This window comes from Chiloscyllium plagiosum, unplaced genomic scaffold (genome assembly GCF_037043375.1).
Source record: "Chiloscyllium plagiosum isolate Xiang-an unplaced genomic scaffold, Cpla_swu_hap1 HiC_scaffold_86, whole genome shotgun sequence".
NCBI lineage: Eukaryota > Metazoa > Chordata > Chondrichthyes > Orectolobiformes > Hemiscylliidae > Chiloscyllium > Chiloscyllium plagiosum.
In genome coordinates this window covers 106,154-130,819 of record NW_028270225.1, presented here as the reverse complement: position 1 = coordinate 130,819, position 24,666 = coordinate 106,154, and the positions used below count along the sequence as shown (strand labels likewise).

The following is a 24,666-nucleotide window of genomic DNA, read 5'->3' as shown; positions in this document are numbered from 1 at the left end:
AGGGGTGGACAGAAAGAGGGGGGCAGAGAGAGGGTGGAAAGAAAGAGGGGGGAAAGAGAGAGGGGGACAGAGCGGGCGGCCAGAGAGAGTGGTGACAGAAAGATGGAGGGACAGAGAAAGAGAGGGACAGAGAGAGGGGGCAGAGAGGAGGGGGCCAGAGAGGGCTTGGTCAGAGAGAGAGGGGATCAAAGAGAGAGGGGGATAGAGAGAGGGAATCAGAGAGAGAGGGGGGACAGACAGAGAGGGGGACAAGAGAATGGGGAAAAGAGAGGATGGAGTGAGAGGGGAGAGAGAGGGCGTAGAGAGATGGGGAACAGAGTGGGGGGACAGAGAGAGGGGGACAGAGAGAGAGGGACGGTCAGAGAGAGAAGGGGCAGAGAGAGGGGGGCAAGAGAGTGGTGGGAGAGAGTGAGGGAAGAGATGGGGAGAGAAAGGGGGGTAAAAAGAGGGGGAAGAGAGAGAGAGGGTGGACAGAGAGGGGGACAGTGATTGGGCAGACAGAGAGAGGGGGCAGAGAGAGAGGGGGACAGAGAAGAGGGGGGACAGAGAGTAGGGGACAGAGAGGAGGGGACAGAGAGGAGGGGGTCAGAGAGAAGGGGGACAGAGAGTGGGTGACAGCGAGAGAGGGGGACAGAGAGAGGGGGGACAGAGAGAGGGGGGACAGAGAGATGTGTGACAGGGAGAGAGGGTGACAGAGAGAGGGGGGATAGAAAGAGGGTGGACACAGAGACGGGGGCAGAGAGAAGCGGACTGAGGGGGGACAGAGAGAGGGGGATAGAGAGAGTGGGGACAGAGAGAGGGGAACGGAGAGAGGGGGACAGAGAGAGGGGGACAGAGAGAGGGGGACAGAGAATTGGAGGACAGAGAGAGAGAGGACAAAGAGAGGTGAACGGAGAGAGAGGGGCACAGAGAGAGGGGGGCGGTCAGAGAGATAAGGGGCAGAGAGAGAGCGGGGGCAAGAGAGGGGGAACGGAGAGAGTGGGGGCCAGAGAGATGGGGACAGAGAGTGGGGACAGAGAGGAGGGTCGGGGGGGGGGGGGAGAGAGAGGGGGGACAGAGAGAGGGGGTCAGAGAGGGGGGAATTGAGCAAGGGGGGACAGAGAGAGGGGGACAGAGAGAGGGTGACAGAGAGGAGGGGGCCAGAGAGGAGGACAGAGAAAGGGCAACGGAGGGAGACGGGGGCATTGAGAGAGGGGTACAGAGAAATGAAGGGACAGAGAGTGGGGAGAGAGAGTGGGAGACAGAGAGAGGGGCAGTCAGAGAGAGAGGGGGCAGAGAGAGAGGGAGGCAAGAGAGTGGGGGGAGAGAGGGAGGGGAGAGATGGGGAGAGAGAGAGGATGGACAGAGAGGGGGACAGTGAATGGGGGGCCAGAGAGAGTGGGCAGAGAGAGGGGTCAGAGAGAGGCGGGATAGAGAGGAGGGTGCACAGAGAGGAGGGGGACAGAGAGGAGGTGGACAGAGAGAGGGGAACGGAGAGAGAGGGGGCCAGAGAGAGGGGGCAGGGAGGGGGGGCAGAGAGAGGGGGGGACAGAGAGAATGCAATGGAGTGAGAGGGGGGACAGAGAGACGGGGACAGAGGGAGGAATGGAGAGAGAGCATGGACAGAGAGACGGGGTCAGAGAGGGGGGACAGAGAGGGTGGACAGAGAGTGGGGGCACAGAGAGAGGAGAACGGAGAGGGTGGGGACAGAGAGAGGGGTGACAGAGAGACAGGTAGGACAGAGAGCGCGTGGACATTGCGAGGGGGACAGAGTGGGGACAATGAAAGTGGGGCACAGAGAGAGAGGGGGACAGAGAGAGGAGGTCAAGAGAGGGAGGAGAAAGATGGGGGAGAGAGAGGGGGAGAGAGAGGGGAGACAGATGGTGGAGAGATGGGAGAGAGAGGAGGGGAGAGAGAGGGGAGAGAGAGGGGGAGAAAGAGGGGGAGAGGGGATAGAGAGGAGGGGAGAGAGAGGAGGGAAGAGAGAGGAGGGGAGAGAGGGGAGAGAGAGAGGAGAGAGAGCGGGTGAGACGGGAGGGGGAGACGGGAGATGGAGAGATGGGGAGAGTGAGAGGGTGAGTGAGGGAGGGATTGAGAGAGGGAAGGGGTGAGAGAGGAAGAGAGAGAGGAGAGAGTTCAGTGACAGAGTTGGGGAGAGAGTTAGTGAAGAGAGAATGAGGGGGAGAGAGATAGTGAGGAGGAGAGAGAGAGGGAGTGAGGGGGAAAGGGAGGGGGAGGAGGAGAGATGGGATAGAGAGAGGCGTGGAGAGAGAGGGCGCAGAGAGAAGGGGAAGAGAGAGAGGGGGTAGAGAGCGTGTGGGAGAGCGGGGAGAAGTAGGGGAGAGGGAGAGAGCGGGAGGGAGTAGACAGAGAGAGAGGGGAGAGAGTGAGCTGGACAGAGTGAGGGGGAGAGAGAGAGGGGGAGAGAGAGCGGCAGGGAGAGGGACTGGGAGAGGGGAGCAGAGCGAGGGGGAAGAGGGAGAGGGCAGAGGGAGAGGGGGGCGAGAGTGGGGTCGACAGAGGGGTCGGGAAAGGGGAGGGGGTGAGTGGAGGGGGGAGAGAGGGGTGAGAGGGAGGGGAGTCAGTGCGGGGAGAGAGTGGGGGAGAAAGTGGGGAGAGAGGGGGATGCAGGGGGAGGGGAGAAGTGGAGAAAGGGGAGATTGAGAGCGGGGAGATAGAGAGGGGAATTGGAGAGGGAAGTGGGATCGGAAGAGAGAGTAGAGAGTGGGGAGAGAGACAGAGGGAGGTAAAGAGAGGGGGAAGAGAGAGGAGAGTAGAGAGACGGTGGAGAGAGAGGTGGAGAGACAGAGGGGAGAGAGAAGGGGAGAGGGAGATCTGCAGAGAGGGGAGAGAGAAGGGGTGAGAGAGAGGGGGAGAGAGAGGGGCGAGAGTGGAGACAATGGTGGGGTGAGAGTGGGGACAAGAGTGGGGAGCGAGAGAGGGGGCGAGGGTAGGGTGAAAGAGGGACCGAGAGAGGAGGGGCGAGACAGGAGGTCAAGACAGGGGGCGAGAGACGGGCGAGAGATGGGCGAGAGATAGGCGAAAGAGAGGATGCGAGAGCTGGGCGAGACAGAGGGGGGAGAGGGGAGAGAGAGAGGGAAGAGAGAGGGGGAGAGACAGGCGGGAGAGAGGGGAGAGGGAGAGAGAGGGCGCGAGAGAGGAGGAGAGAGTGGGGGAGAGAGAGTAGGGGAGAGAGTGGGGAGAGAGAGGGGGAAGAGAGGGGGGTGAGTAGGGTGAGAGACAGGGGCAAGGGCGGTGGGGAGAGACGGTGAGAGAGGGGAGAGAGGTGGAGAGAGAGGGGGAGGGGGGTTAGAGGGGGGATAAAGAGTGGGGAGAGAGTAGGGGAGAGAGCGGGGAGAGAGAGGGGAGAGGGGGCAAGAGTGGGGAAGAGAGAGAGGGGAGAGAGGGGGGAAAGAGAGCTGGGAAAGAGTGAGGGAGAGAGAGAGGCGTTGAGAGAGAGGGAGAGAGGGGGAGATTGAGAGGGGAGAGAGGGTGCAGAGAGTGAGGGAGAGACTGATGGGGAGAGACTGATGGGGAGAGACTGGGGTGAAATAGTGGGGGAGGGAAAGTGGGTGGGTAGAGTGGGGGTGGAGAGTGGGTGGGGAGAGTGGGGGTGAGAGTGCGTTGGGTGAGAGGGGAGAGAGACTGGGGTAAGAGAGCGGGGTAAGAGAGCAGGGTAAGAGAACGGAGAGAGAGGTGAAGGAGAGAGGGGAGGGAGAAAGAAAGGGGAAGGAGAGAGAGGAGAGAGAGTGGGGCGAGAAAAAGGGGAGATGGAGAGAGGGGGAAGAGAGAGGGGTGGGAAGAGAGGGGAGAGAGAGAGGGTAGAGAAACAGGGGTATAGACCGAGGGAGAGAGAGACAGAGGGGGGTAGAGAGAGTGGAAGAGAGAGAGGGGAGAGAGAGAGGGGGGGGGAGATAGATGGTGTGAGAGAGGTGGTGAGAGAGGGGTTGAGAGAAGCTATGAGAGGGGGGAGAGAGAGTGGGAGAGAGAGGGGGAGAGAGAGTGGGAGAGAGAGTGGGAGGAGAGAGAGGGGGTGAGAGAGAAAGGCGAGAGAGAGGGGCAAGAGAGGTGCAGAGAGAGAGGGGGAGAGAGGGGAGAGAGTGGGAGGAGAGAGTGAGGGGGAGAGATGGGGTAGAGAGTGAGGGGAGAGAGGGGTGGGAGACAGAGGGGCAGAGAGAGGGGAGAGAGATGTGCGAAGAGAGATGGGTGGTGAGAAATGGGTGGAGTGAAAGGCTGAGTGAGAGGGGGCGAGAGAGAGTGGTTGAAAGAGAGGGGGTGAGAGAGTGTGAGCGAGAGAGAGAGGGGTTGAAAGAGAGGGGGCGAGAGAGAGTGGGGCGAGAGAGGAGTTGAAAGAGGGGGTGAGAGAGAGTGGGGCGAGAGAGAAGGATTGAAAGAGAGGGGGCGAGAGAGAGTGGGGCGAGAGAGAGTGAGGCGAGAGAGAGGGAGCGAGAGAGAGGGGGCGGGAGAGGGGGGTGAGAGAGAGGGGGCGAGAGAGAGCGGTTGAAAGAGAGGGGGCGAGAGAGAGTGGGGCGAGAGAGAGGGGTTGAAAGAAAGTGGGGCAAGAGAGAGTGGGGAGAGAGAGAGTGGGAGAGAACGGGTGCGAGAGAGAGTGGGGCGAGAGAGAGGGGTTGAAAGAAAGTGGGGAGAGAGAGAGAGTGGGGAAGAGAGAGGGAGTGAGAGAGGGGAGAGAAGGTAGAGAGACTGGGATGAGAGAGGGGGCGAAAGAAAGGGGCAGAGAGATGGGGAGAGAAAGGGGAGAGAGTTTAGGGAGAGAGCGGTTGGCGTGAGGTGGGAGGGAGGGGGAGAAATAGAGTGTGAGAGTGGGGTGAGACGGGGTTTGATAGAGGGGGTGACAGGGGGCGAGTGAGAATGGGGAGAGAGAGGGTGTGAGAGAGGGTGTGGGAGAGGGGGTGAGAGAGAGGGTGTGAGTCGGTGTTGAGAAAAGGGGAAAGACAGGGGGGTGTGGGAAGAGACGGGGACAGAGAAAGGGGGAGAGGAAGAGGGGGAGTGAGATTGGGAGAGACAGTGCAGAGAGAGTGGGAAAGAGAGAGGGGGGGAGAGTGAGATGTTGAGAGAGGAAGGGGAGAGAGAGTGGAGAGATAAAGAGGGGGACGAGAGAGAGAGGGAGAGAGAGAGAGGGGAGAGAGATGGTGTGAGAGTGGGTGAAGAGAGTAGGGGAGAGTGTGGGGAAAGAGAGTGGTGAAAGAGAGGAGAGAGTGAGAGCATGAGGGAGGCAGCGAGTGAGAGAGGGAAATAGAGGGAGAGATTGAGGCGACAGAGTGAGAGAGAGAGTTAGTGAAGAGAGATAGGAGAGAGAGATTGGGGGTCGAGAGAGGGGGTGAGCGGGGTAGAGAGAGAGACATAGAGAGAGGTGGTGAGACAGTGGGGTAGAGAGAGAGAGGGGGAAAGGAGGGGGAGAGAAGGGGAGGCGGGGAGAGGGGGAGAGTGGGGGACAGAGAGGAGAGAGAGGCGGACAGAGAGAGGGGGACAGAGGAAGGGGAACGGAGAGTGGAGGGAAAGAGAGAGGAGGAGAGAGAGGGGGAGAGAGAGACGGGGAGAGAGTGTGGGGAGAGAGTGGGGGAGAGAGTGAGGGAGAGAGTGAGGGAGGAAGAGGGTTGGAGAGAGAGGGGAGAGATTTAGGTGACAGAGTCGGGGGAGAGTTAGTGAAGAGAGAGGGGAGGGAGAGGGAGGTGCAGAGAGAGAAGGTAAGAGAGAGAGGGTAGAGAGAAGGGGAGAGAGGAGGGGAGAGGGGGAGAGAGGAGTTAAAGGGGGGGAGAGGGGTATGGAGAGAGGGGGAAGAGAGAGTGGCAGCAGAGAGAGAGATAGGGAGGGGGAAGAGAGACGGAGAGGGCGAGAGAGAGGGGGAGAGAGATGGGGAGAGTGACAGGGAGAGGGGGGAGAGAGGGGGAGGGAGAGGAAGGTGCGAGGGAGGGTGAGAGAGGGGGGACAGAAAGAGGGTGAGAGCGGGGGGAGAGCGGTGAGAGAGATGGGGCAGAGAGTGGGGGAAGAGAGTGGGGGAGAGAGAGGGGAGAGTGAGAGGGGGAGAGAGACAGGGAGAACGACGGGGGGAGAGGGGAGAGACAGGGCGAGAGAGGGGGAGGGAGAGAAAGGTGCGAGGAAGGGGGAGAGAGGGAGACAGAAAGGGGGTGAGAGCGGAGGAGAGAGAGGGGAGAGAGATGGGGGTGAGAGTGGGGGTAGAGCGTGGTGGAGAGAGTGGGGAAAAAGAGTGGGGAAAGAGAGTGGGGAAAGAGAGTGGGGGAGAGGGAGGGGGACAGAGGGAGGGGGGCAGAGGGAGGGGACAGAGAATGGAGGGAGAGAGAGGGGGAGAGAGGGAGGGGAGAGAGAGTGTGTGAGAGAGTGGAGAGAGAGAGTGGGGGTGAGAGTGGGGTGAGAGTGGGGAAGGGTGAGAGGAGGAGAGAGAGGGGGACAGAGAGAGGGGGCGAGAGGGAGGGGGACAGAGGGAGGGGGCCAGAGAATGGAGTGAGAGAGAGGGGGGAGATAGAGAGGGGAGAGAGAGAGGGGAGACAGTGGGGGAGAGAGAGGAGGAGAGAGAGGGGGACAAAGCGAGGGGGCCAGAGGCAGGGGAACAAAGGGAGGGGGACAGAGAGAGGGGGACATAGGGAGGGGGACAGAGAATGGAGGGAGAGAGGGGGGGAGAGAGAGGGGAGAGAGAAGGGGAGAGTGGGGGAGAGAGAGAGGGGAGAGTCGGGGTGGAGAGAGAGAGAGGAGAGAGTGGGAGCCAGAGGGAGGGGGGCGGAGGAAGGGGGACAGAGGGAGAAAGACAGAGAATCGAGGGAGAGAGAGAGGGGGAGATAGATAGGAGAGAGAGAGGGGGAGAGAGTGGGGGGAGAGAGTGGGGAAGAGAGAGTGGGAGAGAGAGTGGGGGAGAGAGAATGGAGGAGAGAGAGGGTTAGGGAGGGAGGGAGTGAGAAAGAGTGGAGAGAGAGTGGGGGAGAGAGAGTGGGGGAGAGAGTGGGGAGAGAGAGTGGGGGAGAGAGTGGGCAGAGAGAGTGGGGAGAGAGTGGGGGAGAGAGTGGGGGGAGAGAATGGTGGAGGGAGAGGGTTAGGGAGGGAGAGAGGGAGGGAGTGAGAGAGAGGGGTGAGAGTTAGGTGACAGTGTGGGGGAGAGAGTTAGTGAAGAGAGAGGGGAGAGAGAGTGAGGGGTAGAGAGAGGGGGTGCGAGACAGAGGTGCCCAGAGGGGGGCTGAGAGAGACGGTAGAGAGAAGGGGAGAGAGGAGGGAAGAGAGAGGGGAAAGAGGGGGAGAGGGGGGAGAGAGGGGGAAGAGAGAGACGCGGTAGAGAGAGATAGAGAGGGGGAAGAGAGATGGGGGAGAGAGGGGGAGAGAGAAGGGAGAGAGAGGGGGTGAGAGAGGGAGGGAGTGAGAGAGGGAGAAAGAGCGAGGTGACAGAGTGAGGGGAGAGAGAGGGGCAGAGAGAGGGGCAGAGAGAATGGGCGAGAGAGGGAGGGTGAAAGTGGGAAGGAAGCAAGGGAGAAGGGGCAAGGGAGAGGAGGAGAGAGAAGGAGAGAGACGGGGAGAGAGAGAGGCAAGAGAGAGGGGGAGAGAGAGTGAGCGTGGAGAGAGAGGGGGAGAGAGGAGAGAGGGGAAGAGAGCGGGGAGGGAAAGTGGGGGAAGAGAGATGGGGAGAGGGTAGGGGTGAGTGAGGGGGTTGAGAGAGAGAGGGAGAGAGAGGGGAGAGGGAAGGGGCAGAGAGAATGGGAGACAGGAGGAGAGGGAGGAGAGACGGGGAGAGCGACGGGGAGAGGGGGGAGAGACAGGGGGAGAGAGGGGGAGGGAGAGGAAGGGGGCAAGGGAAGGGGAGAGAGGGGGACAGAAAGGGGGTGAGAGAGGGGAGAGAGAGCGCACGAGAGTGGACGAGAGAGGCGGGCAAGGGGGCGAGATGGGGTGAGAGAGAGGGGGAGAGAGAGAGGGAGAGAGAGGGTGCGAGAGAGAGGGTGGGAGAGAGAGGGAGAGACGGAGGGGAGAGAGAGGCGGGAGAGAGGGGGAGAGGCGGGAGACACGGGGAGAGATTGGGGAGAGACAGGGGAGAGTTGGGGGGGCGATAGAAGGGACAAAAGAGGGGATGAGAGTGGGTGGCGAGAGAGTGGGGCGAGACAGGAGGGTGAGAGAGGGGTGCGAGAAAGAGGGAGATGGGTGAAAGAAATGTGGAGAGACAGGGGGCAGAGAGAGAGAGAGTGTGGGGAGGTGGAAAAGAGAGCGGGAGAGTGAGAGTGAGAAAGTGGGGGAGAGATAGAGGGGGAGAGAGAGGGTAAGAGAGAGAGGGGGAGAGAGAGTGGAGAGACGGGGCGAGAGAGCAGGGGTGAGAGAGCGGGGGCGAGAGAGCGGGAAATGAGAGAGGGGGGCAGAGAGTGGGGGAGAGAGAGGGAGAGAGAGGGTGGAGAGGGGGCGAGAGAGGGGTCGAGAGGGGGTGAGAGAGAGGGGAGAGAGAGGGGGAGTGAGGATGCGAGAGAGCAGGGTAGAGAGAGGGGGAGAGAGGGGTCGAGAGAGGGGTAGAGAGAGGGGGCGTGAGAGGGTGGCAGGGCAGGGGGAGAGGGGGTGTAGAGAGAGCAGGGAGAGAGAGGGTAGAGAGAGGGGTGAGGCAGGGGCGGAGAGAGAGAGAGACAGTGGAGAGAAAGGCAGAAGAGAGCGCGGGAGAGTGAGAGGGAGAGAGACGGGGAGTGATAGAGGGGGAGAGACAGGGCGAGTGAGAGAAAGAGAGGGTGAGAGAGGGGAGAGAGGGAGGTGAGATAGAGGGGTGAGAGCGCGGTGGTAAGAGAGCAAGGGCGAGAGAGCGGGGGTGAGAGTGCAGGGAATGAGAGAGAGAGGGGGAGAGAGGGGGTAGAGGGGGAGAGAGAGGAGAGGAGAGAGGGAGGGGGAGAGGGAGAGGGAGAGAGAGGGGGAGAGAGAGGGGGTGAGAGAGGGGGGAGAGGGGGGAGAGCCGGGGAGAGCGACAGGGAGAGGGGGAGAGAGACGGGGAGAGAGATGAAAAGGGAGACGAAGGGGGCGAGGGAGGTGTAGGGGGGACAGAAAGGGGGTGAGAGCGCGGTGAGAGAGCTCAGGGAGTGAGAAGGGAGAGAGATGGGGAGAGTGATGGGGAAAGAGACGGCGAGAGTGAGCGGGAGAGAAAGGAGACAGGGGAGCACGAGAGGGGCGAGAGAGGCGGGCAAGGGGGGGGCGAGAGGGGGTGAGAGAGGATCCGAGAGAGATGGGTAGAGAAAGAGGGGAGTGAGAGAGGGTGGCGAGAGAGGGGGCGAGGCAGGGGGTGAGAGGGGGCGAGACAGGGGGTGAGAGGGGGAGAGGGGGGAGGTGGAGTAGAGAGAGCAGGAAGAGAGAGGGGAGAGAGAGGGGAGAGATGGGGGAGAGAGAGAGTTTGGAGAGAAAGGCGGAAGAGAGAGCGGGAGAGTGTGAGGGAGAGAGAGGGGGAGCGATAGAGGGGGAGAGACAGGGTGAGAGAGAGAAAGAGAGGGTGAGAGAGAGGTGAGAGAGGGAGGTGAGAGAGACGGGGTGAGAGAGCGGTGTTAAGAGAGCGGGGTGTTAGAGAGAGGGGGCAGAGAGTGGGGGAGCAAGAGGGGAGAGAGTGGTGGAGTGAAAGAGGAGGAGAGAGAGGAGGAGGGGGAGGGGGAGAGAGACGGGTAGAGTGACGGGGAGAGGTGGGAGAGAGACAGAGGGAGTGGGGGGGAGAGAGGGGGCGAGATAGGAGGCGAGAGTAGGGGGTGAGAGAGGGGGGAGAGGGGGGCAGAGAGAGAGAGTGTGGAGAAAAATGGGGGAAGAGAGACCAGGAGGGTGAGAGGGAGAGAGGGGGAGGGAGGGGGATGAGAGAGCGGGGGTGAGAGCGGGGTGTGAGAGGGAGGGCAGACAGTGGGCTGGAGAGAGAGGGAGAGATAGTGGGGGGAGAGAGATGGGGAGAGAGAGGGGGAGAGAATGGGGAGAGGGATGAGGAGAGACAGGGAGAGAGAGAGGGGAAGGGAGAGGAAGGTGCGAGGGATGGTGAGAGAGGGGGACAGAAAGGGGGTGAGAGTGGGGTGAGAGAGAGGGGAGAGAGATGGGGAGAGAGTAGGGGAAGAGAGTGGGGGAGAGAGAGGGAAGAGTGAGGGGGAGAGAGGGGGGTAGAGACGGGGTGAGAGAGGGGGATGGAGAGGAAGGTGCGAGGGAGGGGGAGAGAGGCGGACAGAGAGGGGGTGAGAGCGGGGGGAGAGAAAAGGGAGAGAGATGGGGGTGAGAGTGGGGAAAGAGAGTGGGGAGTGAGGGGGAGAGAGAGGGGGCGAGGGAGGGGAGATAGAAGGGTAGAGAGACGGGGAGAGCGACGGGGAGAGGGGGAGAGGCGGGGAGAGAGTGTGGGAAGGAGAGGAAGGGGGCGAGGGAGGTGGAGTGAGGTGGACTGAAAGAGGGTGAGAGTGGGGGGAGAGAGAGGGGCAGAGAGAGGGGAGAGTGAGAGGGTGAGAGAGTTAGGGAGTGAGAGACGGAGAGAGAGAGGGGGAGAGATTTAGGCGACAGACTTGGTGAAGAGTGAGGGGGAAGAGAGAGTTTGAGGGGTAGAGAGAGAAGGTGAGCGGGGTAGAGAGAGACGGGGATAGAGAGAGTGGATGAGAGATGGGGTAGAAAGAGTGGAGAGAGAAGGGGAGAGAAGGGGAAAGGAGAGAGGGGTTAGAGGGGCAGAGTGGGGGTGAGAGAGGGGAGAGTCGGGAGGGAGAGAGAGAGGAGAGAGAGGAGAGAGGGAGGCGGCCAGAGGTAGGGGGACAGAGGGAGGGGAACAGAGGAAGGGGGACAGAGAATCGACAGAGAGAGAGAGAGAGGGGAGACAGAGGGGGGAGAGAGAGGGGGAGCGTGGGGGAGAGAGAGGGGAGAGTCGGGTGCCAGAAGGAGGGGGACAGAGAATCGAGGGAGAGAGAGGGGGAGAGAGAGGGGGGAGAGAGGGGGAGAGAGAGGAAGAGAGAGTGGAGGGAGAGAGAGTGGGGTAGAGAGTGGTGGAGGGAGAGGGTTAGGGAGGAAGGGAGTGAGAGAGAGTGGGAGAGAACTAGATGACAGAGTGGGGGAGATTTAGTGAAGAGAGAGAGGGGGAGAGAGAGAGAGTGAGGGGTAGGGGGTGCGAGAGAGAGATGCCAAGAGAGGCGCTGAGAGAGACGGTAGAGAGAAGGGGAGAGAGGAGGGGAGAGAGGCGGGGAGAGTGGACGGGAGAGAGAGGGAAGAGAGAGAGGTGGTAGAGAGAGATAGAGAGGGGGAAGAGAGACGGGGGGGGGGGAGAGAGGGGAGAGAGAAGGGGGTGAGAGAGGGAGGAAGTGAAAGAGGGAGGGAGAGTGAGGCGACAGAGTGAGTGGAGACAAAGGGGCAGAGAGAGGGGCAGAGTGATACGGGCGAGAGAGGGAGGGCGAAAGGAGGAAGGAGAGGAAGCAAGGGAGAAGGGGCAAGGGAGAGGGGTAGTGAGGAGGAGAGAGATGGTGAGAGAGAGGCAAGAGAGACGGGGAGAGAGAGGGAGGGGGAGAGAGGGGAGAGAGGGGGCAGAAGCGTGGTGAGAAAGTGGGGGAAGAGAGATGGGCAGAGTGTGGGGGAGAGCGTGGGGGTGAGTGGGGGGGAGAGAGAGAGGGAGAGAGAGGGGAGGGAGTGGGGGGAGAGAGAGGGAGGGGGGAGAGAGGGGGAGAGAGGACGGGAGAGGGGCAGAAAGCGGGGGGAGAAAGTGGGGGAAGAGAGATGGGGAGAGTGTGGGGGTGAGTGAGGGGGTGAGAGAGAGGGGGAGGGAGAAGGAAGGGGAGAGAGGGGGTAGAAAGGGGAGAGAGGGCGGGAGAGACGGGGCAGAAGCATGGTGAGAAAGTGGGGAAAGAGAGATGGGGAGAGTGTGGATGTGAGTGAGGGGGGTGAGAGAGAGAGGGAGAGAGAGTGGAGGGAGTGGTGGGGAGAGAGAGGGGAGAGGGAAGGGGAGAGAGAGGTGGAGAGATAGAGGGGGAGAGATAGAGGGGGAGAGACAGGGCGAGAGAGACAAAGAGAGGGTGAGAGAGTGGAGAGAGGGAGGTGAGAGAGGGATGGTGAGAGAGCGGGGGCAGAGAATGGGGAGAGAGTGGGGGGGGCGATAGAGGGGCAGAGAGGGGGAGACACGGGTAGATTGACGAGGAGGGGGGAGAGACGGGGCGAGAGAGAGAGGCGCGAGAGAGCGGGCAGAGAGAGAGAGTGTGGAGAGAAAGGGGGAAGAGTGAGAGGGAGAGAGAGGGGGAGTGAGAGGGGAGAGAGTTTGGTGAGGGGGGCAAGAGGGGGAGAGGGGGAGAAAGAGGGGTCAGAGACAGAGAGTGTGTAGAGAAAGTGGGAAGAGAAAGCGAGAGAGATAGAGAGGGAGAGAGAGCGGGAGAGAGGTTTTTTTTTAGATTACTTAGATTAGATTAGATTACTTACAGTGTGGAAACAGGCCCTTCGGCCCAACAAGTCCACACCGACCCGCCGAAGCGTATACCATCCAGACCCATTCCCTTACATTTACCCCTGTACCTAACACTACGGACAATTTAGCATGTTCAATTCACCTAACCTGCACATTTTTGGATTGTGGGAGGAAACCGGAGCACCCGGAGGAAACCCACGCAGACACGGGGAGAATGTGCAAACTCCTCACAGAGAGTCGCCTAGGTGGGAATTGAACCCGGGTCTCTGGCGCTGTGAGGCAGCAGTGCTAACCACTGTGCCACCGTGCCGCCCATGAGAGAGTTTGGTGAGAGAGGGGGGATGAGAGAGGGGGGCAAGAGAGGGGGAGAGAGGGGGAGAAAGAGGGGTCAGAGACAGAGAGTGTGTAGAGAAAGGGGGAAGAGAAAGTGAGAGAGGTTGGTGAGAGAGTGGGGGTGAGAAAGCGGGGGTGAGAGAGCGGGGGGTGAGATTGAGGGGGAAGACAGTGAGGGAGAGAGAGAGGGGAAGAGAGTGGGGAGAGAGAGGGAGAGTGAGGGGAGAGGGAGGGGAGAGAGAGGGGGAGAGAGAGTGGGGAGAGACAGGCAGAGCGATGGGGAGGGGGGAGAGATGGAAGGAGAGAGGGGGAGGGAGATGAAGGGGGCGAGGGAGGGGGTTAGAGAGGGGACAGAAAGGGGATGAGAGAGGGGGAGAGAGCACGGGGAGAGAGAGGGGAGAGAGGGGGGAGAGTGGGGGCGCGAGAGGAATGCGAGAGTGGGCTAGAGGGGGTGAGAGAGGGGGAGAGAGAGAGGGTGCGAGACAGAGAGAGTAGAGAGGGGGGTAGAGAGAGAAGGGTGGAGAGAGATGGGGCGAGAGAGGGGGCGAGAGACGGTGGCGACTAAGTCGGGCGAGGGTGAGAAAGCGGGTGAGAGAGGGGGCGAGAGAGGGTGGCGAGTGAGGGGGGCGAGACGGGGGTGTGAGAAAGCGGGCAAGAGAGGGGGAGAGAGAGTTGGAGAGGTGGCAGAAAGAAAGAGTGTGGAGAGAAAGGGGGAAGAGAGAGCGGGAGAGTGAGGGGGAGAGATAGAGGGAGAGAGAGTGTGGTGGGGGGAGAGAGGGGAGAGGGGGAGAGAGAGGGGGACAGTGAGAGCGGACGAGAGAGTGAGGGTGAAAGTGGGGGGGTTAGATCAGTGGGTGAGAGAGGGGGCGAGAGGGGGGGAGAAAGTGGGGGAAGACAGATGGGGAGAGTGTGGGGTTGAGTGAGGGGGTAAGGGAGAAGGAAGGGGAGAGAGGGGATAGAGAGTGGGGGAGAGTGAGAGAGAGGGGAGAAGGTTCGGTGACAGAGTGGTGAGAGAGAGAGTGACGGGTAGAGAGAGGGTGTGAGAGAGAGACGGTGAGAGCGCGGTGAGAGGGGGGTGAGAGAGCGGGGTGAGAGAGCGGGGTGAGAGAGATGGGGGAGAGAGAGGGGGGAGAGAGAGGAGGGAGAGAGTGGGGAGAGAGAGTGGGGAGAGAGAGAGTGGGGGAGAGAGGAGGCAGAGATGGGGGTGAAAATGAGAGAAAGCGGATAGAGAGAGTCAGGGGTGAGAGATGGGGAGAGCGAGGTGCGAGCAAGAGAGACGGGCGAGAGAGGGTTGAGCGAGAGAGAGAGAGGTGCAAGTGTGAGTGAGTAGTGAAGGGACGGAAATGAGAGAGAGTCTGAGAGATCAAGAGAGAGTGCGATGAGTGGACAAGGGAGAGAAAGTGAGAGAGAGAGAAAGATAGACAGAGGGGGAGAGCGAGATATGGAGAGATACAGGGCGAGCTAGAGAGAGAGGGACATGAGTGAGAGGCACTCGGGGGAGAGAGAGAGAGAGAGAGAGTCAGGTGAGCGAGAGGGATGAGGTGGAGAGTGAGTGAGTGGGTGAGAGAGAGTGAGTGAGAGGAAGAGAGATAGAGAGAGAAGGTGAGAGAGGGGCTGAGAGAGAATGGGAGTGAGAGGGTGAGAGATAGAGAGTGAGGGAGTGAGGGTGTGAGAGAGGGGATCGAGAAAAAGAGACAGAGTCAGAGAGAGACAGAGAGAGATGTCTCAGTGAGGACCAGTACAGCAGAGGTGAGAGCAGGACCCTCACAGGATGGTTGGAATGTAGCCTAGAATGTTGCTGTGTATCTGTCCCCCTTCTCTCTGTCACCCTCCTCTCTGTATCTATAGCCTGTCTTCCAGGTCTGAATACAGAAGGCCCTGTGCTGTTTGCTGTGAGTGCTCTTACCGGCTGCAGGATTTACTGAAGGTTCCAGACCTCCCTCTCCATTTCTCTCTGACTGACCAACCGTCTTTGTTGTGGTTATGGACGAGACAGGAGTTAGGAATTCAGCTGAGACAGGGACATCCTGATTACCTGCAGGAGATAGAGAAACAAACAGAATGGGAAATTAGACTGATGCAGTGAGGGTTACACATGGAGAATGGCATTGAATCCCACAGAGATCTGGAAAATCCCAGTCACCATCCCTGGCCTGTGCTGCTGCGTCTCTCTGGAGTGGAGAATTCTGTTGGCTCAGGATCTGGAGTAGCTGCAAGAGCGAGAGAAGTTGACAGAGGCAGCAATTAGACCCACACAGTGAGGGATACCACATGGAGAGAGACTGAGTGATATCACCAGAGTGCAGGACGGTATCAGGATCACACAATGGTCATGATGAAAGGGTTGTGATTCATGATGCACTGGGATGAGTACTCACTGACGGTTGAGCTATGAGTAGGACAGGTGATGGCCTCGTGCTATTCTCCCCTGACTGTTCATCCAGATGTTAATGCCGGTGTCCAGTATAACCCATCTAACTACCTAATATCCTTTCGGGAGGGAAATCTGTTATAGGCAGCGGGTCTGGCCTACACATGATCCAGACCCAGAGCGATGGGGTTGACTCTGAACTACTCTCTGTAATGATCCAGCAAAACACTCAGCTCAAGGGCAGCTCGGGGTGGGCATGCGATGCTGCCCAGCCAGAGACAGCAACATCCCATGAGTGAATTAGACATAACATTGGTGGGACCAGTGTCCTGGCCAATCATGTCGGCAGGCTTATGGGCAGGACATTACACTGACAGAGAGGATGCAGGGCCAGGGTTCAGGTGAAAGGAGCTTTCCAACTCCAAACAGAAATGGCAATGTAGCTGAAGACAAGCAGAAAGGATCAGGGAGAGACAGAATTTATCTGAAACTGTACATCAGTGAATTGGACTGTGATAAGAAATTGTGGAAAGAGTCAGTCGTAATGTTCTTTTTTTTGGACTGGCTAAAGTCTCTGCAAAAAGGTGGATGGACTGTGGTACGGAGATAAATGGGATTTAGTGGTGACACGGCGAACAAAAGGTGGAACATGAATATTCTATGGTACACCTCCTTGAGGGGTCTCAGGGAGAGCAGGATGGGTAACCCTGACAGTAATGGTAACAAAGGCAGTACAGAGAAAGCATTTTGGCCTCAGATGATACAGCTGAATCAGCCTGAATGCAGTTTCTGGGTAACACATGACAAAAACACAAGCAGGAGAAGAGTTTTGAGGCTGCCTAACAGCATTTCAATGCTCAACCCTGTTACACATTCCAATGAATTCCTGTGTACTGCAAAGGCACTGTGATCATTTTGGGAGACTTCAGTCTTTGTATAATCTGGGACAGTCACATTGGCAAAAGTGATGTTCTCCAAACTCCTCTTTGAATGTTTCTGTCAGTGTTTGTTTGAATAACACATTGTGCAAATGGCCAGGGACGTGACTATCTCAGATCGACCGTTGGGTGAATATGCTGAGGGAAGGAATAATGTCACATTGAGATATCCTCTGGGAAATTGCAGTATATTGGAATTCAGTGAGATGATGGATTTTTAAAGTGACGAGAAAGCACACCCTACAATCACAACCAAAGCCATTGACATGTGTTTGAGAGGAGAACTGACCAAGGTAAACAGGGGAAACAGTGAAGTGTATGGCTGGTAATGGACAGTACAAAACATTTACAGTCATAGAGAGGTACAGCACAGAAACAGGGCCTCCGGTCCAACTCATCCACGCCACCCACATATCCTAACATAATCTCATCACATTTGCCAGCACTTGGCCCAAATCCCTCTCAACCCTTCCTGTTCGTATACCCATCCAGATGCTTTTTAAATGAAGTAATTGTACCAGTCTCCACCACTTCATCTGGCAGGTCATTCCATACAAGCAACATGCTCCACAACAAAACGTTGTCCCTTACATTCCTTTTATATCGTTCCCCTCTCATCTTGAACCTAGACACTGCAGTTCTGGACTACACCACCCCAGGGAAAAGACCTTGTCTGTTATTACTAACCATGCCTCTCATGGTTTTATAAACCTCCATATGGATACCCCTCAGCCTCAGACATTCCAGGGAAAACAGCCCCAACCCATTTATCCTCTCCCTTTAGCTCAAATCCTACAATCCTGTCAGCATCTTTGTAAATTTTTACTGAACCCTTTCAATTTATGCAATATCCTTCCAATAGGGAGGAGACAAGAATTGCATGCAATATTCCAAAAGTGGCTTATCCAATGTCCTGTACAGCCACAACATGACCTCCAAACTCCTCTACTCAATGTACAGATCAGTAAACACAAGCGTACCAGACACCTTCTTCACTATCCTATCGACTCACAATTCTCCTTTCAAGGAACAATGAACCTGCACTCCAAGGTCTCTTTGTTCAGAAACACTCCTTGGGACCTTAATATTAAGTGTATAAGTCCTGCGAAGAGTTGCTTTCCCAAAATGCAGCACCACCCATTTATCTAAATGAAGCTCCATCTGCCACTCCTCCGCCCATTGGCCCACCAGTTCACCATCCCGTTGTAATGTGAAGGAACATTCTTCACTTTCCACTACACCTCCAATTTTGGTGTCATCTGCAAATTTACTAACTATACCTGCTATGTTCACATCCAAATCATTGATATAATTAATGGAAAATAGTGGACGCAGCACCGATCCTTGTGGCACTCCACTGGTCACAGGTCTCCAGTCTGAAAAAACAATCCTCCACAACCACCCTCTGTCGTCAGCCTTCGTGCCAGTTCTGTATCCAAATGGCTGGTTTTCCCTGTATTCCATGAGACCTATCCTTGCTCTCCAATCTCCCATGTGGAAACATTTCGAATACCTTACTGAAGTCCATATCACTCACACCCACCGCTCTGCCCTCATCAATCCTTTTGTTACTTCTTCAAAAAACGCAATACCTTGAGACATGATTTCCCACGGACTATCCCCAATTAGACATTGCCTTTCGAAACACATGTAATTCCTGACCCTCATATATCCGTCTTTCAATATGCGCACGACTGACGTCAGGCGTACCAGTCTGTAGTTCCCTGGCTTGTCCTGACCACCCGTCTTAAACAGTGGCACCACGTTCGCCCAACCTCCATCATCTGGCACCTAACCTGTGTCTATCGATGATACAAATATTTCAGCATGGGGCACAACAATCACTTCACTAGCTTCCCACAGAGATCGAGAGTATACCTGATAAGGTCCTGGGGATTTATCCAGCTTTAACCATTTCAAGACATCCAGCACCTCCACCTCTGTAAGGTGGACATTTTGCAAGATGACATCATATATTTCCCAATGTTATTTCCCAAACCGTCATCCTGTTCTATATCTTCCATGCCGTTCTCTACAGGAAAGACTTGTTCAGTATCTCCCCAATCTCCTGCAGTTCCACGTGCAGGCTGTCTTGAGCTTTGAGGGGCACGATTCACTCCCCAGTGACCCTTTGGCATTTATACATTTGTAAAAGATCTTTGGATTCTCCTTAACTGTAATTGGTAAAGCAAACTCATGTCCCATTTTTGGCCTTCTTATTTCCCTCTAACCCTACCCAACACTGCACTCACCCTCTCATTGGCTGATCCCTACCCAACACTGCAACCTCCCCCTCCCTGACAGATCCCTAACCAACACTGCACTCACCCCCTCCCTGACTGATCCCTACCCAACACTGCACTCACCCCCTCCCTGACTGATCCCTACCCAACACTGCACTCACCCCCTCCCTGACTGATCCCCACCCAACACTGCACTCACCCCCTCCCTGACTGATCCCCACCCAACACTGCACTCACCCCCTCCCTGACTGATCCCTACCCAACACTGCACTCACCCCCTCCCTGACTGATCTCTACCCAACACTGCACCCACCCCCTCCCTGACTGATCTCTACCCAACACTGCACCCACCCCCTCCCTGACTGATCCCCACCCAACACTGCACTCTCCCCCTCCCTGACTGATCCCTACCCAACACTGCACTCACCCCCTTCCTGACTGATCCCTACCCAACACTGTAATCACCCCCTTCCTGACTGATCGCTAACCCAACACTGCAATCTCCCCCTTCCTTATTGATCCCTACCCAACACTGCACACTGCCCTCACCACTCCCCACACCCCCCACCCCCCCCCCCGCCCCCACCCCGGAAGATTCGATCGCATGAAATCCAGGGTGCGTGAGCAAACTGAGTACACAATTGGCTTCATGGTAGAAAGCAGAGCGTAACAGTCAGACTGGAGGCCTGTGACTAGTGGTATGCCTCAGCGGTCATAGAATCATAGAATCCATCCTCTGTGGAAACAGGCCCTTCGGCCCAACAAGTCTACTGGCCCTCTGAAGATTATTCCACCCAAACCCATTCCCGTACCCTGTTACTCTACATTTACCCCTGACTAATGCAACTTACTTACACATCCATGAACACCATAGTCAATTGAGCATGGCCAATTTACCTGACCTGCACATCTTTGGATTGTGGGAGGAAACCGGAGCACCCGGAGGAAACACACGCAGACACGGGGAGAACATACAAACTCAGTTGGTGTTTAATGGTGGCTCAGTGGTTGGTACTGCTGCATCACAGTGCCAGGGACCCGGGTTCGACCCCAGCCTCGGGTGACTGTCTGTGTGAAGTTTACACATTCTCCCTGTGTCTGTGTGGGTTTCCTCCGGGTGCTCCGGTTTCCTCCCGCAATCCAAAATGTACAGGTCAGACAAATTGGCCAGGCTGAATTGCCCATATTGCTAGGTGCATTCGTCCAGGGTAAATATTGGGCAGGGAAAATAGCTCTGGGTGGGTTACTCTTCGGCAGGTTGGTGTGGACTTGTTGGGCCGAATGGCCTGTTTCCATACTGTAGGAAATCTAACCCTAACAGGATCTATCCAACACAGAGCATCCTGTGAGGTTGGAATTGAACCCAGATCCAAGGTACTGTAAGGCAGCAGTGCTAACCACTGAGCCGCTGAGCTGGTCAGTGCCAGGCCCATTGCTGTTTGTTATCGATATCAATGATTTGGATGAGAATGTTTAAGGCATGATTAGTAAGTTTTCAGATTACACTAAAGTAAGTGAGGGAGGATCTCAGCAATTGCAACAGGGCCTTGATCAGCTGGGGAATTGGGCTGAGAAATTGCAAATTGAGTTTAATACAGACAAGGGCGAGATCGAGCATTTTGGAAAGACAAATCAAGACAGGGGTTTCGTGGTAAATGGTAGGACCTGAAGGAGTGTGGTGGATTCCAGGTGCACGGTTCTCTGAGAGGGGAGTCACAGGTAGACTGGGCAGTGAAGAAGGCTTTTGGCACAATGAGCCCTTCATCAGTCAGGGCATGGAATATCGAAGTTGGGAAGTGCTGTTGTCGTTGTGCAGGATGTTGGTGAGGCCGCACTTGGAATATTGTTTTCAGTTTTGCCCACGTTCCTATACAAAGGATGCTATTGTCCTGAAAGAGTGAAGAAGAAACTTACAAAGATATTACCAGAACTCAACTAGACGGTTATAGAGCGAGGTTGGACAAGCTAGGACATTTTCTTTAGCGTGTAGGAGACTGACGGGTGTCCTTATAGAGTGTATAAGATCATGGGAGTCATGGATAGGGTGAATGCACTCAGTCTTTATCCAAGGCTTGGGGAATCGAGGACGAAAGGGCATCAGTTTAAGGTGAAAGGGGAAAGATTAAAAGGGAACCTCGGGGACAACGCTTTTACCCAAAATGTATACACATATGGAATGAACTTCCAACGGAAGTGGTCAAGGAGTATACATTTAATAACATTTAAAAGGCACTTGGACAAATACATGGAGAGGAACGTATTGGAAGGATATGGGTCAAGTGCAGGGAAACGGGGTTAGTGTGGATGGACCAGTTTGGGCCAAAGAGCCTGTCTCCGTGCTGTAGAACTCTATGACTCTATGAGTAGACCCAGGTGGCCCATAATACAGAAACAGCCAGAACAATAGGAACACGAGCCGGTACAAATGTGAAACAGTCCGGCAGAATTTGGCAGGAAGCCAGCCTGGCCGTGCAGCGAAGGATTCCTGGTACAGGAGCTGTGGTTAGAAGCCCATAGAGAGCTCGGGAAGGAAGCTGAAAAGCTCACTCCACTGCCATTAGCCTGGAGGATCCCCGGCTGGGATAAGGCAGCTGGGATCCAGTCACCCCAGGGAAACCTACAGGCTGTGACAGAGCTAGTTCTCCTACACAATGAGCAGGACAGAAGGTTGCAGGAAAATCTCACCCACATGGGACTACTCCAGTTACAATTGGGAAGAACCCATTGCAGTGAAAGGGGGTTCTCTGGGGATGGGGAGGCAGCCTCAGGTTACAAGGACAATCTGGAAGGACAGTGTATGAGCTCCGAGCAGCTGCATGGGTCCTGTACACCTGCAACACGGAGCAACCCACATCAGGCCCCAGCAGGAGGTACCAGGAGCAAATGCAATTCCAAGGGAACCAGGGCTCCTTCCAGAGTGGGATAATGTGTGCCTTTGGTGTTCTACCTCCCCAGGGAGGTAATGACAGGCTCCACACTGACACATCCACACCCGCGCACAGATGGAAACTCCCACTGCCTTTCTCCCAGGTAACTGCACCTTTTGCCCCCAGCGCTGACCCACAGCCGAACTCAGATTCCAATAATCCTCTGGTTACCCAGTGTCAGACAGCTGATGGTCTCACTCCGGACACAACAGCCATTCCAGCCACCCAGCAGGTGGGCAGCACCAAAAAGGCCACTCTGTTTGGTCCTGTCTCAAACCCAGATACATTTTCGGATGAGATAGACCGACAGTCTGTCATACACGGACTGGATGCTGACAAACAAGCTAAATTAATCACTATGTGACTTTGTCCACCAGGCCATTCAGCCCTCCCTGAGGGACAACAGTGAGGGAGGGGCAACCATGATGAAATGAAGGCAGCGGTCCTCACTGCTCGAGAAAAGTCCCATCCCGGATTAGTGACAAACAGTGGAAATATTTGTTCCAGGAGAACACCCACACTAACATGTCTCACTGTCAGTCGCAGCAGCTCACTAAGGGCTGGGTTAGTAACAGCTGTAAGGACACTTTCGGTGGGACACTGGGCTTGGTACGAGGAATTCCAATTATCCCAAGTGAGAAAGTTAGGCTGGGGATCTTTGAAGTCGAAAGTATCGGAATTATATTTTAAAAAGTATTTGGATCGGTTATCATGGTTCCATCCCACATGCTGTGGAGATAAAGGGGACATTGATAGGGACCACACGCACGTAAATGTGAAGGAACAGGCCATACCACGTCATTCCCACCGCCTGTCATTAACGAATTCGGTTCCTCTCACATCAAGCTGTGGTCTGAACTGTACTCACCTTGATATATCTCGGGATACCGGTCGTTAGGATTGCAGGCTACAACAGATGGGTACGATCATGGTGAATAATACCTGGATACACCCCCAGGGGCTGGAAGGTAGATGGAACTTCCCGGGTGATCACCTTAGTTTCATTCATTTGCAGCGTTTGAGTATTCCTGACTGGGCCCAGTATTGATTGCCTGTCCGTAGCTGCTCGGGAGCTGGTTTTGGTGGTGAGCTGCCTCCTTGAACTGTTGCAGGTGGTGGACCCACAATGTCCTTAGGGAGGGAATTCCAGGAGTTTGAGTCAGTAGGTCTCATTCCCTTGCATTTATTCTGCTCACTGGATGTTGGCTATGCATCATAATTCTGTATGGATTCTCAGAACGGAATATGTTTTGTCGAAACAGTTGGGAGAGCCACAGTCGCTCAGTGGTTAGCACTGTTACCTCACAGCGCCAGAGACCTGGGTTTGATTCCACTCCTGAGCGACTGTCTGTGTGGTGTTTGTACATTCTCCCTGCATCTGCACATTTTTGACAGATTGCCCATAGTGTCGAGGGATATTCAGGTTAGCTGGAATAGCCATGGGAAATGCAGGGTTTCAGGGATTTCATCAGTGGATGGATCTGAGTTGCATTCTCTTCAGAGGGTTATTGTGGACTCGATGGGCTGAAGGGCCTGTTTCTGCTCTGTAGGGATTCTATGATATTACCTATCAGCCCTATGACAATCGGTTTGACCAATGTACAAAATGGCTTTCGCTCAAACAGTAGGCTACTCTGACAACAAAAAAAAACGGCTTTTAAAATTAGGTTTGTAATTCATTGTATAAGCTTCTTTCCATTCTAAAGACTGGGTGGGGGGAGGGGGAATGGGTGAAATGTTGCGGCCTCCTTGCTAAAACACAGATAGACAGCCAAGAGATGCTGGGTATATTGGACAAGTTATACTCCCAAACCACAAAAGCCAGACAGCAGCCAGATGGTTATCCCATCAGCATAATGTCAAAGGCAACAGTTCCCCTGGGCAGACATATCCCTAACAACGTCTCCACCAAACAAAGGAGGGCCCAGATAGGAAGGCACCGGGTCCTGCTACACAAAGAAACTAACATCCAAATGATTAGCAACGCTTCAAACTATTAACTGATTCTCCGAATTGGCCAGAAGTATAGAAAGTTCTGGGAAACCATCCAGAAATGAACAAAACCAGGGATCACCTGCAGACTGATCTCTTGAATTTTCTGGAGGTTTTCTAAGGTGACCAACATGGCAAGGGACAGAGACCAGCTCACCACCCAGAGAGAGGGAGAGAGAGGGAGCGAGACAAGCTGAAGGAAACCCCAGGAGCATGGGAGAGAGGGAGTGTGAAAAACCATTGAGAGAGAGGGAGCTGGAACCACCTGGAATACTGAGTGTTACCCCTTCAGTCTGTCCATGCGTCAACGCCTGTTTCTCTCAGTCTGACTTCCCCTTCTCTCTTTGTCCTTCTCTCTCCCTGTCTGTCTCTTTCTCTCAATCTGCCTTTCTCTCACACCCTCCCTCTCACTGTCTGTCTCTGCCCCATCTTTCTCTCATCCCCTTCTCCATCCCCACTCTCTCTCCCTCTCTCCCTTTTTCTCACCCTCCCTTTCTCTTTTTCTTTATTTCAGACCTGAAAGTGCTCACCTAATTTTGAACCCCCTAAAAACAATTGCCCATCATTTTCACTCTCCTCCCAAATTTATTCCCTTCCCCAAATACCTTCCCTCCCAAATACCTACCTCACCAACTGTGCCCCCCTCAAATATTTTGCTGCCCCCCAACATTGCTTTGAGACCCATTCCCTGGGGCAGAGGGAGTTGAGTGGAAAAGTGTGGAGCTGGAAAAGCCCAGCAGGTCAGGCCTGAACCATTGACTCTCCTGGCTGACCTGCTGTGCTTCTCCAGCTCCTCACTTTGTAACTCTGACTCTCCAACATCTGCAGTCCTCACTTTCTCACACCGGTAAATGAGTCTGGGTTGACTGACTGGTCTGTGACTTATTTTAATGTACAGCAAGATCCTAACCCGAGAATTACAGAAGGTTTGCATCACAGATGGAGTCCTTTCTGCCCATCATCCCCCTGCCCCATTAAATGATCCTGGTCCTCTTCAGGATCCTCAGGATTGGCCCCTGAATGGCCTCATTGACTATCCTTCGTGTGAAGACCTCTTCTCTACCCTGTCTCAGACTTTGCATCACATGCTATCCCTCCCTCCATCTCTCTATGGCAACAGCCCCTCCTTTCTCCACCAACCACAAAACCCCATCAAACCCTCCTCCTGTTTCTGGCTGTCCCATTCCCTCCGTGTCTCCCACTCTCCCCCTTCCCATGCAGACTTACAGCCCCTGGGCTGGAGGACATAGTGCAGAGACTAACTCGCCTTTTGACATTGACTGCTGTAATGCACAGTAAGGTCCCATTCTAAAACCATCGCCAAGTACACACACTGTCCTTCTCCCTCCATATATGTCCTTCTCACTCTCTCTCTCTCTCCCTGTCTCTCTCACTCTGTCCTTTTCTCACTCCACCTCCCTGACTCTCACTGCCCATTTCTCTCTCCACTTTCTCCATCTCCACTCTCTCCATGTCTCTCTCTTTTTGTCACTCTCCCTTTCTCTTTCTCTTTTTCTCT

The 24,666-nt window shown here is 55.9% G+C and overlaps 1 long non-coding RNA gene across 2 annotated transcripts in view; it reads right to left on the bottom strand.

The window, feature by feature from the left end:
• LOC148134092 (uncharacterized) overlaps nt 1-24,666 on the bottom strand; it is a 78,534-nt gene that overhangs the window by 17,063 nt on the left and 36,805 nt on the right. For both annotated transcript variants that reach the window (XR_015755918.1, XR_015755919.1), the window contains exon 2: nt 14,583-14,711. This is a non-coding gene — a long non-coding RNA (uncharacterized LOC148134092). The remainder of the gene's footprint in view (nt 1-14,582; nt 14,712-24,666) is intronic.